Raw genomic sequence first — 18012 nt, forward strand, 5'->3', positions numbered from 1 at the left:
GTCACGGAGCTGCCTGCCAGGTGCTCCCTCTCTGCAGCCCCCCCCATGTCCCTCTTCCTCCCCAACATCTCTCCCTCTCTCCTCTCTGTCCCCTACCTTCTACCCTGGCCCTTCGGGGCTGGCGGTGAGGGAGGTCCGCTCCCTTCCTTCCGCAGACAAAGCACTTTTCAGCGGCTCAGGTTCCTGAAGCGATCCTCTTCCAAACCCTTTAACATGTATTTGCCTAATTAAATTTATTTACCTAATTAAAACTCTCTCAGCAGCTCCAGGAGCCGGACGAGTTCATATTTAACCCACACACAGGGCCAGCCAGCCCAGCCGATCCCCCAGCCCAGGAGCAGGGCGCGGCGGGCCTCGGGGGCCTCGCAGGCTCGGTCCGGCCAACTGCGTTTCCGGCCAGTGAGCCGGCGGCTCAGAGCCTCCTGTGTCATTAGCTCCGCAGCTCAGGCGGCCGGGGCACGTGGGCACACTGCTGTCTGACTTCCTTCCCCACAAAGCCCAGCACATCCCAGTTTGCTTTCTGAGAATAGAAGCGGGAGCTGGGAGCGGACCTAAAAATGAACGCGCAGCCGGGGCAGCACAGGGCCGGCTGGGAGAGGGGAGCCGGTGCTCTGGGGACACGCCCGCGGGCTGTCTGCTGCGCCCCGGGTGTGCTCCGCAGACTTGGCGGCCTGCCAGACTGTCTGGCAGGGACGGGGGTGGGGGTGGGGCTGGGGGTGGCGCTGCCCCCGGGAGCCGGCAGCTGGGGACGCCCAGGGGAGACTGGGCTCTTTTCTGGGCTGGTCGGTTTCCCCAGGCGCCAGGAGCGGCTCGTGGGCTTTCGGCTGCGCTCGGGGTTCATCAGAGCCCCGGGGTGGCACAGGATTCAGGAAAGCAGACGCCCAAGGCCTTGGGGGTGGGGGTGGGGGAAGGTAGGGAGAAGAGGAAGGCCGAACCCCCTGCGCAGGGGACCCTGAGACGTTGGCGGCTAGCACATTTCGTTGATGTTAGCAAATTCAGTAACAACACAATAAAGCATGAAAGCTGCGTCTGCCGTGATTTCACTCTGTCCAGCCCTGCTCTACATACGCTGCTTGAAACATCTCGCTTGGGCCCTGTGACAACCAGGTGTGGTACAAGCGATTCTTGCCCCCATCCTACTGCTGAGGAAACTGAGGCCCAGGGAGTTTGTCCTGTGCCCAAGGCCACACACTCGGGAAGGGTCAGAACCCAGGTGGGCCACCGGCACAGCCCGAGCCCTGCGTCAGGCAGCAGCAGGCCCCTCTCTGCCCCGCCCACAGCCCCGCCCCCTCGGCATGGCCTGCGGTAGGGGGAGGATCCTCAGGGTCCTTGGACCCCGCATCACAGCACGACAAGCTGCACAGAGAAGGGCTCCACGTCCCATCCTCCCTCAGCCTGTGCAGGGAGCTGTCACGGGCCACACCCGCCGGCGCTTGCTGGCGCCCTTCTAGGTCAAGAACACAGGCTGGCACCCTAGAAGCCCACGGCCCGCTTCGCTCCCCACGCGTATTCCTCCACCTCTGCGGAAAGTGACCCAGATTCCCCTTTTAAGGTAGTGACACAGAGTTCACTTTTAAGATCAATTTGGTTTTTAAAGTCAGTCTTTTGAGACAGATACTGAAATATTTATGGCTGAAATGACATGATGTCTAGGATTTGCTTCAAAATAATCTGCAGTGGAGGGCCGGGGAGCAGAACCGTGGCAGACACAAGACTGGCCATCCGCTGAAAGGTTTTGAAGCTAGCTGACAGGGTTTTATGTATAATTATATATAAAAATGTACAGGCGATGTTAATACATTTTATGTATTGTATTATAAATTATATATAACCCTATAAATAATGTATGTTAATATATTAAAATAATTACATATAATACATTATATTGCAGTACATTTTATATTCTATATATTATAGATTGTGGGTACATTATATTATGTTATTCAGACTACTTTTGCACGTGTCTGAAATTTTCCATTGGAAAGGGTTTTTTTTATTGCTATATAAAATTTTTTTTTTAAGAAAGTCGTTTTAGGAAAAGGGCTACATAGTATAAAGTGGTGGGTGCCCAGATGTGGCAGACACGATGACAGCGAGGTGCAAACGAGCAGGGGGTGCACCACTGACACCCTGTTCCCATGCCGACAGGCTTCCTTTCCAGGAGGCAGGGGAAGGTGCAACCCCCCCACCCAGGACTTTCTCCCTCTGGCTGCATGGGGGCGCCTTGGAGAGGTCGGTGGCCTGATGCCATCCCTGTGGACACTGAGGGGGGGCAGGGAAGAAACCATTGCCTTCGTGTCTCTGCCCTTCAACAGCATAAAAGTGCCCTGTTGCTGCAGTGATCCCCACTCGGACACCCGAAGGCATCAGGGGTCAGCAGGCCTGGCCCAGCTTCTCCTTACAGGGCTCTGTGCTGAGGTCACTCACAGGCTGGCTGCAGGCCCCGCCCAGAGGACCACAGGCCCAGAGCTCGGACAGCCAGCCCCCGGGCCACCCAGAGCCCAGACCCAGGGAGGGCACCTCCACAGTGGATGGGACAGACCCCGAGAGGCTCAGGAGGCAGCTAAGGGGACTTGGCAGAGCAGAGACCATCAGCCCCTCAGAAGGTGTGGAGGGCCTCCGAGGCCCAAAGCTCAACCCCTGTCCCCTTGGACGCCTCCCAAGCAGGGACCCAATGATAGCTTCGAACTCGAACCACACAGCGCCTCCTTCTCGCTGGCATTCATTCAGTGTTCTGCTAACACTTACCAAGTGCCTCCTGCACTCTGGGGGCGTTCTAGAGCTGAACATACAAGACAAAGGATGACCCTCCCAGGCTCTTAGCACTGCCACATCAGGAGGACACTGTATCACCCCATTTTCAGATGGGGGACCCGAGGCGGTCAGGAGGGGGAAGGTGCTGCAGAGAAGAAACCAGACATACACACAGCTGAGAGCTACCGAGCACGACTGTATACTTTCCTCTCCACCATCATGAGTCGGTGCTGGTAGTAGACGCCTTCTGCGTACTGGGCTGAGGGGGGGCGGTGCAGCATGTTTGCTTAGTTTCAAACACGGTGGGGACCCTCCATTTGATCCTCCTTGTCTCGCGTGGCAGCTGCGCGTGGCCACTGAGCCCTGGCAATGTGCTGGGCTGAAACGAGACAGACGTTAAGTGTGAAACACTTGCTGATTTCCACAGCTTGATAGGAACACACGAGGAGGTGAAGTATCGCAGTGATCACGTTTTATTTGATGACATGTCAGCGTGGCAACATTTGGGATACGTTAGGTTAAACGTAACTTTTAAATACATTGTTAAAAGTAATGTCTTGTGTTTCTTTTTACCTTTTTAATGTGCCTGCTAGAAAGTGTTGAATGACATGTGTGTCTAAGTCCACTTTACAGATGGGGAAAGTAAGGACACAGGGGACCAAAGTCATGGGCGTGCACCTGTACGTCACGGGACCCGGTTCAACGCTGCGCTGTCCCTGTCTTGCCATTCTCGCTAACTCTGGACCGAGGGCCCGGGCATTTGCATTTCGCACGCGTGGAGGAGGCAGGCTGCCCACACTGGCCCAGACACACCGTAGCTGGGCGGCATTCGAACGCGGGGCCGGCGCTAAGCCCGCACTCCTCGCCGCTGTCTGGGCTGTGCGGGGAGGGCAGCCTGCAGGAGGGCCCAGGCCCCACACCCTCATTCCTTCGCCGTGTCCCTGGCGTTTCCTGGACCACATTTCTCTTTCTGAAAAGCCTGAAGGATGGGGTCTCCTTTAGAAGTGCAGGCACGTTCCCCAGCCCTGCTATTTAATTTCCCCAAACCTGCACAGCTCCTCACTGTTCCAGAAGGCTCCGTCCGGGGGCTCCTGAGGCCCCCTCCAGCCTCTGTTCCTTGAGTAGAGAGAAGAGAAGAGACCTAACTGGGAGCAGTTTTGATTGGGGCAGTATTACCGAGGCCCTTAGGAGTTATTAACACCTTTTACGAAGCCATTGTTTGCGAGCTTGCTGTGCTTAATCATGTTAGCACCGTTAACTCCGATCAGCAACAACCCCACCTGCACGAGACGTCACCATGTGATAACACTCAGGAAACCACCTCGGAAGCCTGGGGGGACGGGGGAGCGCTCAGCATCCCTGCTAACGAACGTGTCCTCAGCTCGGGGGCCTCGAATTCCAAGGGGGTCCCCTCCTGCCTGCGGCTCAGCACCTGCTGCTTCCCAGCCATTCATTCACCCATCACTAGGGCAGGTCTAGGGTCCCGAGACATCACCCGTGAGTCCCGTTGGGAGAACCCCCGGGGGGAAGGCCTGGGAGGGGCCTGGGGTCAAGAGGGCACCGGACAGGAACTGTCGACCTAGTCACGTTTAATTCTTTTTCATGCTTGTCAAACAACAGACATTCGTAAGGCGAGAAAGGCTTGCCTTTCCCCCCCACACTCAAGTCCCAGCTCCGCTACTTGAAAGCTGTGTGACTTTGGGCAAGGGACTTCACCTCTCTGGGCCTTATCGTCTCGTCTGTAAAAAGAACCCCGGAACAGCACCCGCCTCGGAGCCTTTGTAAAAGTGAGAGAGTCTGTGCATTCGGCACATGCTCAGGCACTAGTTAATGCTCCACAGGGCACATCACCTCTCAAATGTCAGCGGCCACACGCAGAGCAGGTGGGGGTACAGCCTTTCAGACCGGGCGCCCCTGTGAAAGACATCCGCACACACATTTCCGTAGTTGCATCTTTCACCGTCCTTTACGAAACAGACCGTCCTACGCACGCTCGTGTGTGTCTCCTCCCTCTCGGTACTGTCCCCAGGCAGCAGTAAGTGACGAGGGCCTTCCACCAGGGTGTGTATCGATGCAGAACTTTTCTGGAAATATTTCGGACCGACAGCAGTCCGCAGACTCCTTCCTCATAGCTCCGTGAGGCACGTCGGCTGTTCCCATCTTAGAGATGAGGATGCTGAGGCAGCAGGAGGTTTAGGGGCGTGTCCCAGATTCGCCCTCATGCTCTGGATTCGAGAAGCCCCACCTCTGGTCCGGCGGCGCCACCTCTCGCGGGCACCTCGCAGGCAGCACTTCCACAGTTACACAAACGGCAGAGTGCTGGATGCTCCCGGAAACCCAGAGACAACCTGTGAGTCCATCCACCGGGGACTGACCCAATCACACGTGCTCCGCTACCCGGAAGAGGGTGATATATCCGCATTCTTCAGCACGGGACACTGCGACAGCCCCGAGGGGGACGCGAGGCATGGAGCCGCACGCGGGGTGGATTCTATTTTTGCCTCAATATACATCTAATATAGATGCACACCCCCCACCATGTGTGCAAATACACACAGACATGAGACAGGAGGAACAATGTATCCAAATGTTAAAGGGCGTGTCTCTGGGCAGTAAGATTCTGGATTCTTTCCACTTATAATTTTCTTGTTTGGTTTTTTGTTGTTGTTGTTGTTTTTGCCATGAGCACGGATTGCTTTTATCATGGGGGACAGGTGGAGATGTAACACATGATTTTGATACTTTTCAATTTGAAAAATGTGCGTCTGCTTTCTGGACAGAAAGCTGAAACCACGGTCCCTCTCTAGCTCCAGAGAAATCTCAGCCTTCCTGAGTATTGATGCACCTGCTCTGGAGTGTGGAGGTACCGTTGTTTATTCAACCGTTCCCCTGGTGACAGGGGAGGGGACAGGGTGTCACTCCCCTGATTACACTGTTGTAAGACCCCATCTTCCCAGCAGACTCCTCCAGACTCTTGCTCTTTCTAGTGCTTTTGAAGGACACGGCCATGAGCCCCACGTGAGCCACGAGGAAATCGATTCTACCAGTAGCCCGCGGGACCTTGTCGCTGATTGTCACCCAGCCCCACACCTCGATTTCAGGTGAGACCACAGCCCTGTCAGTACCTGGCTCTCAGCCAGGTGAGATCCTGAAGCAGAGGCCAGACTCCTGACCCAGAGAAACCAAGAGATAATAAGTGGTGTTGTTTAGGCTGCTCAGTTTATGGTGATTTGTTACCAGCCACAGATAACAAGGACAAGCTCATTCATTCATTCATTCATCCAGCTCTCTGTTAGACAGGCTGCAGGTGGAGCAAATCAACACCCACGAAGCCTCGTCAGGTGCGGGTGTCTCTGGCATTCGGGGCACACCTCAGCTCTTCAGTGTCGAACTGCAGTTCAAACGGAACTGGGTGTCCTTTATTTCATCCGGTGACTCCGCTGCTAGGCCCCTTGGAAAAGACGCTGAGCGGGTACCTCCTGCTGGAGAGGCACGCAGCAGGCCCAGGGGACGCCCTGGAAACAGCCCCACCCGGCCAGCTGGGGAAAGACGGAGCCAAACCCTAAACCCCTCCCATAACCCAGATGTGCAGCCCGAGCCCAGCCACCGAGTCACCGACCCACAATGGCAGCGCCCTGCATGGGGGCTGCCTCAGCCAGACACACCTCCAGGCTCCCAGCTGGATCGGGGCGGTGGGGCTCTGGCTGGCCCTCTCCTGTGGAACAGGAATGAGGCTGCCCTGCCCACTTAGCTCTGCCGGGCACCTGTGACTCCCAGCTCAAGGCACCAAGTTACAAAGGTAAGGAAGAGACAGGCTCATTCCTCAAGGGGCTTAGGGGCCAGTAGGAGCCAGGAGGTGGAGGGAGGGAGGGAGGGAGGGAATGAATGCATTTGTGCAAAAACGTTCGCAGCAGCAACATTCATCCTGGCCACACACTGGAAACAGCCCAGCCGTCCCTCTCCGGGAGGCCGGATAAACAACCAGGGTCTGGACTCACAGCGGAATACTACTGAGCCACGAAAGGAACAAGCCTGCGACACAGGAGAACAAGGACGACTGCGAGGGAAGGAAGCCAGAGGCGAACAAAGGACACATTGTGGGACCGCCCGGCTGAAGCTGCGGGGCTCCCGCTTCTCCCACGGCTTAGGAACCGGGGCGGGGCTACCTCGAAGGGGCGGAGCGACCAGCGGGGCCCAGCGGCTTCTGCCGGTCATGCCCTGCCTCTCCGTCTGGGCGCCAGTAACACGGTGTGTGTGTTCGCTTCGTGGAAATTCACTCGTCTGATCGCGTGTGACTGGTGCACTTTTCTGCGTGCGGGTCATATTTCAGTAAATAATTGCGTGTGAAAAAGAGGCAGGGGGATCAACAGGTGAGTGGATCAACAAGCGGGGTGCACCCACACCAAGGAATACCACCCAGAAATAAAAGCTACACGCAACAACGTGAACACATCTCAGCGTGTTTCTATTGAGTGGGAAAAGCCAGACCTAAAACAGCACTGTGTGATTTCGTTCGTATAAAACCCTAGAAAATGTCAAGTCATCTATGGGGACAGAGCAGATCAGTGGTTGCTTTGAGGAGAAAGAGATCACCGGGGGACACAGGGAACCTTCTGGGGACGACAAGGAAGTGCCGTTCCCTGACGCGATGGTTTCCCGGGTGTGTACATGAGTCAGAACTGACCAAATTGCCCACGTCAGTGTGTACAGCACAGTGTGTCAGCAGGGCCTCGGTCAAGCTGTTTTTAAAGGGAAGGGCAGAACCCTGGGATGTGCCAATGGCTGGGATGTGGGGGGTGAGGGACAGCAGGCAGGTGACAGTGACCCGACTCATGGAACAGGAATAGGGTGCGAGGATAGGACCTTTCATCACAGTCATCATTTACTGCCTCACGCCACCCAAGATTCTGGAAGGCAGGGCCTGGGTCTGTATTTGGGTACCACTGTCCCCCTGTGGGCACCAGCACAGGGCCGGGCACCTGGAAGGACCCACACCTGTGTAATGAATGCTGGCTGCTCAGGAAAAAGCATCCTCTCCTAAAGATGGTGCAGGTGCCCTGGCTGGTTTGGCTCAGCAGTTAGAGTGTCGTGGGTTCGATTCCCAGTCAAGGGCACGCACCTGGGTTGCAGGTTTGATTCCTGGCCCCTGGTCAGGGTCGTGTAGGAGGCAACCAGTCGATGTGTCTCTCTCACACCAATGTTTCTTTCTCTCTCTCTCTCTCCCTCCCTCCCTTCCATGCTCTCTAAAAATCAAGGAAAAAATATCCTCGGGTGAAGATGAACAGCAGCAACCAAGATGATGTAGACTCAGGGCTCACACCCCGGAGGCGCGTTTGCTTTGCAGCAGGGCCCACGGCAGATCTGGGGCAGAGTGGGAGACGGTGGGAGGAGAAAAGAGGCCTGGCTTGTGGTGCCAAGGCCCCCACAATGTCCCCTAGAGAAGAGCAGCAGGCGTCCGCGGGGCACGCCCCACGTGCAACCACACCGCCAGCCTCCGCGCCATCCGTGCCTGCAACACCTTGACATGTCGGTACCAACACTACACCCACTTTACAGGCGAGGAGACTGGCGGTTAGAACCGAGCTTGAGAGCCGCAGTTCCCACCCGGGAGCAATGTGGCCCCAAGTTCGGGTTGGCAGAGGTACCAGATCACATACAGGACACACGGCTAAATCTGAATTTCAACAAACAATGAGTCATATTTTTTACTATAAGTATCTCCCAAATATTGCATGAGACATACTTATGTTTGGGACATAATTATACTAAAAATGATTCATTGTTAATCTGACAGCCAAAGGGCAGCAAGCAATATGTGGTGATGTCTAGAGACAGTTTGGGTTGTCATAGCTGGGGGACATCTAGTAGGGACCATGGTGAGCATGGTGTCAGCCCCCAGGACAGAGTTTCTGGCCGTGTCAATAGCGGCAACATTGAGAGATCCTGACCGAGAGCCAGACCGAGGGCTGAAGTTCGGGGTGTCCACCCTGGGGTGAGAGGGAAACCTGGGGTGTCATGCCTCACCTGGGAAGCTCCCAAATACGAACAGAGAGCAGCCCTTGCCCCATAAGAACAGGCCCATCAACACACACCCTGAAAGTGTGTATCTGATGGTCGCATTGGTCAGGAGTGTAGAGATGATACAGAGGGGTGAAGAATAAATAAATAACTAGAGAGGCTCAAATTAGCCATCTGATGGTTTCAGCGTGGAGATTTGGTACAGTTTGCTCCAAGCATCCTGGTTTCCTAGGATACACTGGCCACGCATTAGCTGTCTCAGGCCAAAAATAAAAGATTTGCGAGAAAGAAACCACAGGACGTTGCTGCTGCTTTTAAAAATCAGACACCCTGGGCTCCGGGACCGACCAGGGCTTAGCTCTCTCTCCCTCCTGTCTCAAGAGCGTGCAGGAGCTGACAGTGCGCTCTGAATTCAAATCCAGACCCTGTCGTAGCCAGACAGCTTTAAGCATGTAATAGCTGTCCTCCTCAGGCCTCGGAGAAGTGCCTTCTCTTTTCAGCACGAGGGAGATGCTCGCACTTCATAGAGCCGTTGGCACTGAGCAAGGCCCACCCCTAGGAGCCGCTCCCCGCTCTGCCAGGATGGGTGGGCAGGGGAAATGATGCACAGGTGTGCAGCGAGCACACGTGTCCTCCTGCGGCCCTGTCTGAAAAAATCAACAGCTGGAAACAACCACAATCAACCAGATAACAACAGGAGGATGCTGCATCGAGGTGGTCACCAATGCTGCAGAGCAGAAGGAACAAACCACTATGACAGCGACGGAGATGAGTCTCCCCAGACAGTGGGCGAAAGAGAAGCGGAGGGGAGAGAGCCGGCAGCGGCTGGCAGGTGGCAGGGAGGATCTGAGAACCGGGACTGCCACGGCGAGCTGCAGGGGCACGGACCACGCCTGCAGGTGCCCTTCCCTGGGCCCAATGGCAACTCCCCTCTCTCCGTGGGCTCCAGGCAGACCCCATCCAGCCACAGAGGTTCTGGAGGGTCTGCTTCACGAGGTGGGATGTGTGCACTCACCTGGGACTCTGTCCTCAGAAGGGGATCTGAGCTCTGCTCTCGTCACCTGGACATTCTTAGTCATTGTGAACGGGGAGCCCTACATTCGTAGTTTACACTGGACTCCACAAATGGCACAGCAGGTCCTGAATGGGAAGCCATGAGGTTTGGCGTGTCCTTATTTCTGAAGCACACTTACGCTGGCTGGAGCATGGAGTATGGACGTTGTGAAGCAGGCGGACCTCAGCTTGATAGAAAGAAGGACTTCCCGCCAGCGACTGTGGAAACACCTCTGCAGGCGCCCCAGGTCACCAGTTAGTGCTTGCTGGTTTAGAGGGCCAGCTCCATGAAGGCAGGTATGGGCCTGTCATGCCCACCAGTGTACCCCACCCTAACCCAGCACGGGGCCTGGTATGCCCCAGTGGCAGCCAGTCTATTTGCCACTCTGACTTGTGCCAGCTGGGCACTGAGGTGGGTGGCAGGACCCCAGCTCACTAGGCTGTGCCTTACCCACCTGATTTCGACCCCCTCCCTTCTCTCTTGGTTCCCAATAGCACAGTCCTGATTTATGAGAATTTTCTTGGAAAAGATTGAGAACTGGGTGAATATTGGGAAAATGAATCAGTGGTTAAGACCAAGGGCTCTGGAAACAGACAGACCTGGTTTGAATCTAGCCCCACCCCCTCCTAGCCACAGGACCTTAGAAAAGTTACCTGCCCTCCCTCTGCCTCAGTTTCCACATTTGTAAAACAGGAATGAATAGCACCCAACTTGTATGTTTGTGAATATCGAATTAGAGAAGACAGACTTGTAATCTTTTGAAAATTAAGTTAGATAAGACATGTCCTTTTGTAATAGTATTGGACTAAGGTTTGGGCTTCGAGATAATTATTCAGCAAGTATATATGGAGCATGAACCATGGGGCAGATCCTTCCCAGGGCACAAGGTACCTCCCACCATCACCTCCTCCCCCGCGGACTCATGCTGGGGAGACAGAGTGAGAAATACTGGAGCGCTGCCGTGGGGGAGGAGAAATTAAGCCACTTGCCCGCGGTCACACAGGTAGAAGCGTGGGAGTCACAGTGTATCTTTCGTGGGTTCTGCGTTATCCCATCTGACGCTGCCTGGCACAGAGTAGATGCTCAATAAACCTCTGGCGAATGGACGGATGCCCCTGGACCCTCAAAATCCTGTGAGGCACCTGCTGCTACAAACAGGCCTGGGACGGCAGGAGGCGTGCAGGGCGGCACCCACGCACACCTTTGGGGGGGTGGACCCCAGCCCCAGACGCGCTGCCGCCGCGGCCACGCCCTCTCGCCACCACGTGGATTTAAAACCCACGCTGCCGCCGAGCTCCTGCCCCTCTCTCGCCATTGGACGAGGCCGCCCGCACTTGTGTCCAATCGAATGGCTGCTCCCGGAATCCGAACTTGGGATTGGCCCGTCCGCGGTGTCATTTCGGGCTGCCCGTGACGTCAGAAGTGTCTGGCACCCCCGCCTCTTCTGTGTCTTGACTGCGGTTAAAGGATCCACAGGGAAGACGCGGGTGGGTGTCGCTTCAGAGGCGCTTTTAAGAAACCTTTAAAGAAAATTTAAACTCACGTTCATTGCAGAAAATACAGCAAATGTACGTCCCACAAAACCAAGTACTGTTAACATTTTGGCAAGACAGCATTTCAGTCTTTTTTAAAATATAATTTTATTTGTACAAAATTGGTATCAGTTCTGCAGCCTATTTTAAACTTTATAAAGGACTTTTCTCTCTCCTATCAAATTACCTTTGAAAACATCGTTTTTAACAGTTGAATTATCTTTGACCTTCTTTGTTTAACCAATCACCACCACCACCACTAATTTTGTTGCCTTTTTCTTTTAAAAAATGAAGGTAAGATCAATATTTGTGTTCTTAATACCCAGTTCTTTATGTCTTGAGAAGATGTAGAAAGGGGACTAGCGGGTGAGAACGCACCGACTTTGAAGACCTAGTACACATTGCAGATGGCCTTGCGCTCACTCGGACACGCACTGGGCCAGCTGACCCTGGGAGCTGCGGGTACAGCAAAGAACAAGACAAGGTCGCCCGTGGCCCTTTCAAAAAGGCAGTGGCATTCCATCACCTTTGAAGCAGGCTCGGGCACACGTGTTACCAGGCCCCGCGTGAGCACAGGGCTCCCTGGCAGAGTGGAGGGGCAGCATCTCCAATTCTGGCAGGGAAGTCAACGTGGAGGGCAAGGGTGTGTTTTGGATGTCCACTCCCTTGTGGGGACTGTCGGGGCATTGTGATAACCCTGCGGGGCCTGGGCTGAGAGTCGGGAACGGGGTCCGGGCTCAGCTCTGCGCTGCACCAGCAGCTTGACCTTGGCCAAGTCATGTCCGCTGTCAGAAGACAGAATTTGGCTCTAATATTTCCTTCGGTCCTTCTGCCTCCTCCTGTTCTTCCTGCCTCGGTCCCGAAGTCCTGTCTTCTCTGTGGAACCCAGGTCCCTGCTGGAAATGAGAAGCTAGAGAGGAGGAGGTGGCTCCCTGGTGGGGGGTTAGGATGGGGAATCTGTGACCCGTGTAGCAGGGCTTTTATTGGTTTGCCCTGCTCAACCATGTGCCATTTGTCCAAGAGCTAAGCTCCTGTATCAACACCTAAACACAGGACACAACCAACAAAACACAATGCATACAAACTGCCCCCAGCACGAGTCCTGTACACCCCACACGTACACGCAACGCACATACACACACACGCACACATGTGTGTCAACTTCATGGTTCAGACTACATCCGGCTCTGCTCTGGTACCAGGCAAGTACTTGGTCTTGGTAGGTGCTGGCCCAAGGGCCTGGCTTCCAGTATTTCTTAGAACAGTGGTTCTCAACCTTCCTGATGTGGTGGCCCCCCCAACCATAAAATTATTTTTGTTGCTACTTCATAACTGTAATTTTGCTACTGTTATGTCTTAGGCGACCCCTGTGAAAGGGTCATTTGACCCCCAAAGGGGTCGCGACCCACAGGTTGAGAACTCTTCAGAGCTTGTCATTAGGTGGGTATCCGAGGGACAGGACAAAAGGAGAGGTATGGGGTGGAGGATAGAATATCAGCAAGTGAAGTAGCCCAAACATGACTTGTATGGTTGTGTTGACCCAGAAGTTTGCTGAGTACTCAGGGTATGACAGACCCGGGCCACCAAACCCACAGGGAAGCACTCACTGGGGCAAGTCAGACCATCCTGCTCCCTGGAGTTGCCAGTTAAGGGGAGACAGACAGTGAACACTCAAACATACATGTTCAGTGCTGCTGGCCACTATGCTGAGGCCGCCACACACACACACACACACACACACACACACACACACACACTGTGAAACTTTCTACCCACACCGGGGGTGGAGGAGATGCAGGATCTTGAGGTGAAGCAACCCGACGTCACTCACACAGGGTTCTGGGAGCAGGGGCCCAGAGGCACCTCTCTGGGTTAGGTTTCAGGGAGCCCAGGGGCCGGTGGTGCCCGGGCCGGCAGGAAGGCCAGGGCAGACCCCAGCAGAGGCGGTGACGGCAGAAACACCATTCGCTAAGGCTGGGCTCTGAGGCCCAAATACCAGCAGTCATCCCACTCCCCCACCCATGGGTCCCTGAGCCTCAGTGTGCCCATCTGTCAAGTGGGAATGTAGGAGCTGGGACTTCCCGGGGCTGTTGTGGGGATCCACTGAGCTACCGTGGCTGGCCGTGGGACCTGACGTGTGCTGAATGATGACGCGGACGAATATGAGAATACAGGCACCAGAGCAGGGCCTGCCGCCCAGCAGTGTCCCAGGACATTAGCTCTTGTTATTGTTTAAAAGCCAAACAAGACCAAAAAAAAGAGAACATGAAGTCCAAAGATGCAAACCTGGGAATGTGGACAGGCCGATTAAACCCCGGCAGGACTTGAGAAAAGAATGCGTCAGCCCTGGCCGGTTTGGCTCAGCAGTTAGAGCGTTGGCCTGTGGTCTAGAGAGACCCGGGTTCGGTTCCCGCTAAGGGCACGTACCTCGGTTGCAGTGTGTCCCCGGCCCCGGTTGGGTGGTGCGGGTGGCAACCACTCGATGTGTCTCTCTCACATCGATGTTTCTCTCTCTCTCTTAGTCTCTCGCCCTCCCACTGTATCTGAACAAAAAGTGGAAAAGTGTCCTCAGGTGAGGATGAAAAAAAAAAAACGAGCCCACTGGCTGGTGTTTCCAAGCGGTTCAGTAGGAGAGGTCTTTAACCCGCTGGGGGTGTCCAGGCGGCTTCTGGCTTCTGCAAAGACAGCTCTGTGGCAGGCCTGGGGGACGTGGCAGGACCCAGGAGGCCGGGATCTGCTTTGTCCCACAGCCGGCTGGCTGTCGGAGCAGGCCCTTTGTTGACTCAGCCGGGCACTTTCCACCCTGCCCAACAGGCACAGTCAGGACTGAGCCAGCCACCCAGCTGTGGCCCAAACCCATGCTGGCTTACCCCGTCCCGGACTGGCTGCCGGCGAGGGCCCGGCACCTGAGTAGGATCGACTACAGGATCTGCATGTCCCCGTGTTCAGAAGTGAATAACAATGTCAAGATGGGGACACTAGGGTACTAAACCAAGCACAGGGCGTGGCGCCTGCACCGGGACACCCCGTGAAGCCAGCCATGCCCCCCACCCCCACCCAGCCCAGCAAGGCCTCCTGACTGGCTTAGACTGGACCTTCTCTCTCTAAAGGTCCCCCTTTGGCAGATCCAACCCACACTCAGGGCAGACAGGGCACGTGCTGTCTGGAGGCTGGGAAAGGCGTGTCCCCAGCCGTCGCCTGGGGACACACGCGATTTTCACAATCCTATGACCTGTACCAACCAACCAACCGAGTTGGGCAATGTGTCCCAAATCCCAGACTGCTGGGACCGTGAGGATCCCCTGCTCCCCTTCCACCAAGGGCTTTGGCACCTGTGCCCTGGTGTGAGACCCCCTCTCAGCTGTCCAACCCCCCCAGAGAGGCCACCCTGACCCCTTGGGCTCCAACTGAGTCCAGCCCCGGTTTCTTTGTATTCTTTCCAGCTCTTGCCCCTCTCTGAAGCTGTCACCTCGATTTACATGTCTACAGACCTGCAAGAATATGAACCCCAGGAGGGCAGAAAATTGTATGGGGCCCAGGTAGATGCTCAGCAAATATGAGTGGAATAAATCACCACCTCTTCAGGGTGGGCTTCCCTGATCACCAGCCAGGCCACTAGCTCATCATTACCATATCTGAAGTGCCCTAGTGTAGCTCTGGGTTTGCATGGAGGCCTCTAGTCTCTCCTGCCCCCCACCATGTCACCTAGAGGACAGGGTGCCCAGTACCCAGCACAGAGTCTGGCCCTGAATGAGGAGCATAATATTTACTGACTAAATGAAGGAAACTTTGTTTCCCTACTTGCAGCCTCCCTCCCATGGGCTCAGGCTGGCCCAGCAGAGGTGGTCTACCCCCACCAATCCCCCCCGTCCCCCGGCCAAGGCTGAGGCGCTCCCATCCGGGCCAGGAATACCTCTTCATGTGCCCAGTCTAACCGTGGGTTCTGTGGCCCTCACCACTGATCCCCAGCACCACACAGGGCGCTTGGCACACATTTTTGCATATACAGTTGTGACCACCATGCCTGACACCCTGCATTCGGCCTCTAGACAGACCCAACTTTGGAACAGGGCAGAGACCACTAACTCGTCCCAGGTGCCACCAGCAAAACAGTGAGGTCACATGGGAGTAGGCACGCAGTAAATATGACCAGTGCTCTTGTCCCAGACAGATCAACCAGAGCTCAATGTGGGTAGGGTTTTGTGTTTTATTTTTTCACCCACTGAATTAACTGGTTATTTTTGCCTGCTGGCGGTTTAACCTGGATTGTATAAATCCTGCCTCATTGCCAAGACAATCAACGTGTGTGTTTTTCCGCTTGCCAGACAGGCCAGATGTCTGCGAGAGACTTGGAGGAGGACAGGGGTTCGCCTGGCATGGCTGAATTCCCAGCGCTCGGTGGAAGTTTGTTGACTGAATGAAGGAATGGCTACAAGGAGGGGCACCATAGCGGTCTCCTTTGGCCTAGGCAATGAAGGGGACCCACGGTCATCCTCAGGCGCAGCCAACATTTGCAGGGTCCCCCAAGGAACCCTTAGAACCTCCTTCCTTGGGCTTTTTCTCCAAGCTGCAGAGACCAAATTTCAGCAAGACCTATCCCCTCCCTGCTCCTGGACCAGTTGTTGAAATTGACCCCTCCTCCAGGTGGGGCTGAGACTGCACAGTGATCTGACACAGGCCCTGAGTGCTCTCCCCATCCTGGCCCCTGGGCTTGGGCCTCGCTCTAAGAGTCAGCTTCTCCCAAACAAATGATGGCCAGTGCCTTTGAACCTCCCTCTGTACTGTGCACTCATGGGCTCCCCCATAAAAGTTCTGCAACGCTCTGATTGGTTCCAGTCTGTTAAAAGGAAATAACTTTTAGACTCCCCCCCCCCCCCAATACAAAAATAGTCTCTGCTTATTACTAAAACTCCAGGCATTACTGGGACTTGGGGATTTTTAAAGAACTAGATTGTGTGTGTTGCCCTGGACCGTTTTTGCTCAGCGGTTAGAGCGTCTGCCTGCGGTCGGGAGAGAGACCTGGGTTCGGTTCCCGTTAAGGGCACGTACCTCAGTTGTAGTTTGTCCCCGGCAGGTCATGCAGGAGGCAGCCACTCAATGTGTCCTTTTCACCTCAATGTTTCTCTCTCTTCCTCTCTCTCCCTCCCACTCTATCTGAACAAAAAATGGAAAAATGTCCTCGGATGAGGATAAAAAAAATTAGATGTGTGTGTTGAGCAGGGGGAGGTGGCACAGATGCCCAGGACTTGGATTGAATTTAGGTTCCACCATTGTGTGAGCTTGAATTAAGCAAACGACTCCAGGCCAGTTTCCGGGTCTGTAAAATGGGGCTAATAAAAATCCTGCCTCCCAGAGAAAGTGCCAGGTTGAGTTCATATCTGGTAAGTTTCTGGCACCGGGTAGACCCTCCATGTAAAATACAGGTTTAGGGAAGGGTCTAGGGGACACACCAAATTGCTAAAAGGTGGCGATGTGCCGGAAGGGGGCCTCTTACATAATATTTCAACGTCTTTTTAAACCAGGAGAATGTGTTCTTGGCACTTGTGTAATTAAAACTTAATGAAATAAAAGTACGTCTCCGCACTTCCTCCGCCTCTTTGTGCTCGGAGCCGCGCCCCCCGCAGCCGGCGGCCCCTCGGGCAGCAGACAATGGGTGTGGATTCGCCCCGGGCCCTGCCGGCTGGGACTTCTCACTCGTCCCGGACTCGTATTTACATGACAAGGGCTCTGGGCATTTATCTAAGCTGTCCGGGGCGTGTCTACGCGGTCTCCAGTTTTCCCAGTCGACCTGCTTGGGGTCGGGTAATAGGGCGCCAGGGGCGAAGTGGGCTAGGGGTCGCGTAGGCTGCAGACCTGGAGGCAGGGAGTTTTCTGCGGATCAGGTATTGGGTGATCTGGAGGGTGCCCCCTCCTCTAATTCCCCCTGCCTTGAGCCTCAGGGACCTCGTACTCCTTTGGGAGGACAGGCTCCCCCCAAACTCTAGGTCAAGGACTCGGGGGGCTCAGGGGGCGGGAAACGCACCCCCGCACGTGCAGCTGGAAACGAATCCTGCTCCTCACACCGGGGTGTGAAGGGCAGGGGTCCCAAACTGACCCTTGTAGGGGAGGGGACCCAACGCCCCTCTGCTGCGCGGGTCCCAGGTCTTTGCGGGCCGCCTCCCTCTGGCCCTTTAAGAACCCGCCCCCTTCCCCATTACCCCGCCCCGCGGCCCGGGGAGGGGGTGCGGGGGAACCTCGGCGGGGATTGGCGCAGCGCGCGCCCCCTCCCCGGCCCCCGCGCGGTGGGAACCGGCAGCCCCGTCTAGCGCTGACGTCAGACCGTCTGCCTGCCTCCGACCGCGGTCTCAGAGCGAAACCCGATCTCCTTGGACTTGAATGAGGAGGAGGCGGCGGCGAAGAAGGAGGCGCCCGGCTGGGGGAAGCCAGCAGCAGAGGCTCTGCCCCGGCGGCAGCGCGCGCCCCGGCTGCCAGCCCATTTTCCGGACGCCACCCGCGGGCACTGTCGACGCCCCCGGGGCTGCGGAGGGGCGGCCGGAGGACGCGGGGGAGCGCGGCCCCGCGCACTGAGTCCCGCGGCGCCCCGGAAACTTGGCGGCGTCCCGAGCCCGGCGAGCCGGGGCGCGCCTTCCCCGCCGCGCGCCTCCTGCATGCGGG

Source organism: Molossus molossus, unplaced genomic scaffold (genome assembly GCF_014108415.1).
Source record: "Molossus molossus isolate mMolMol1 unplaced genomic scaffold, mMolMol1.p scaffold_m16_p_6, whole genome shotgun sequence".
Taxonomy (NCBI): domain Eukaryota; kingdom Metazoa; phylum Chordata; class Mammalia; order Chiroptera; family Molossidae; genus Molossus; species Molossus molossus.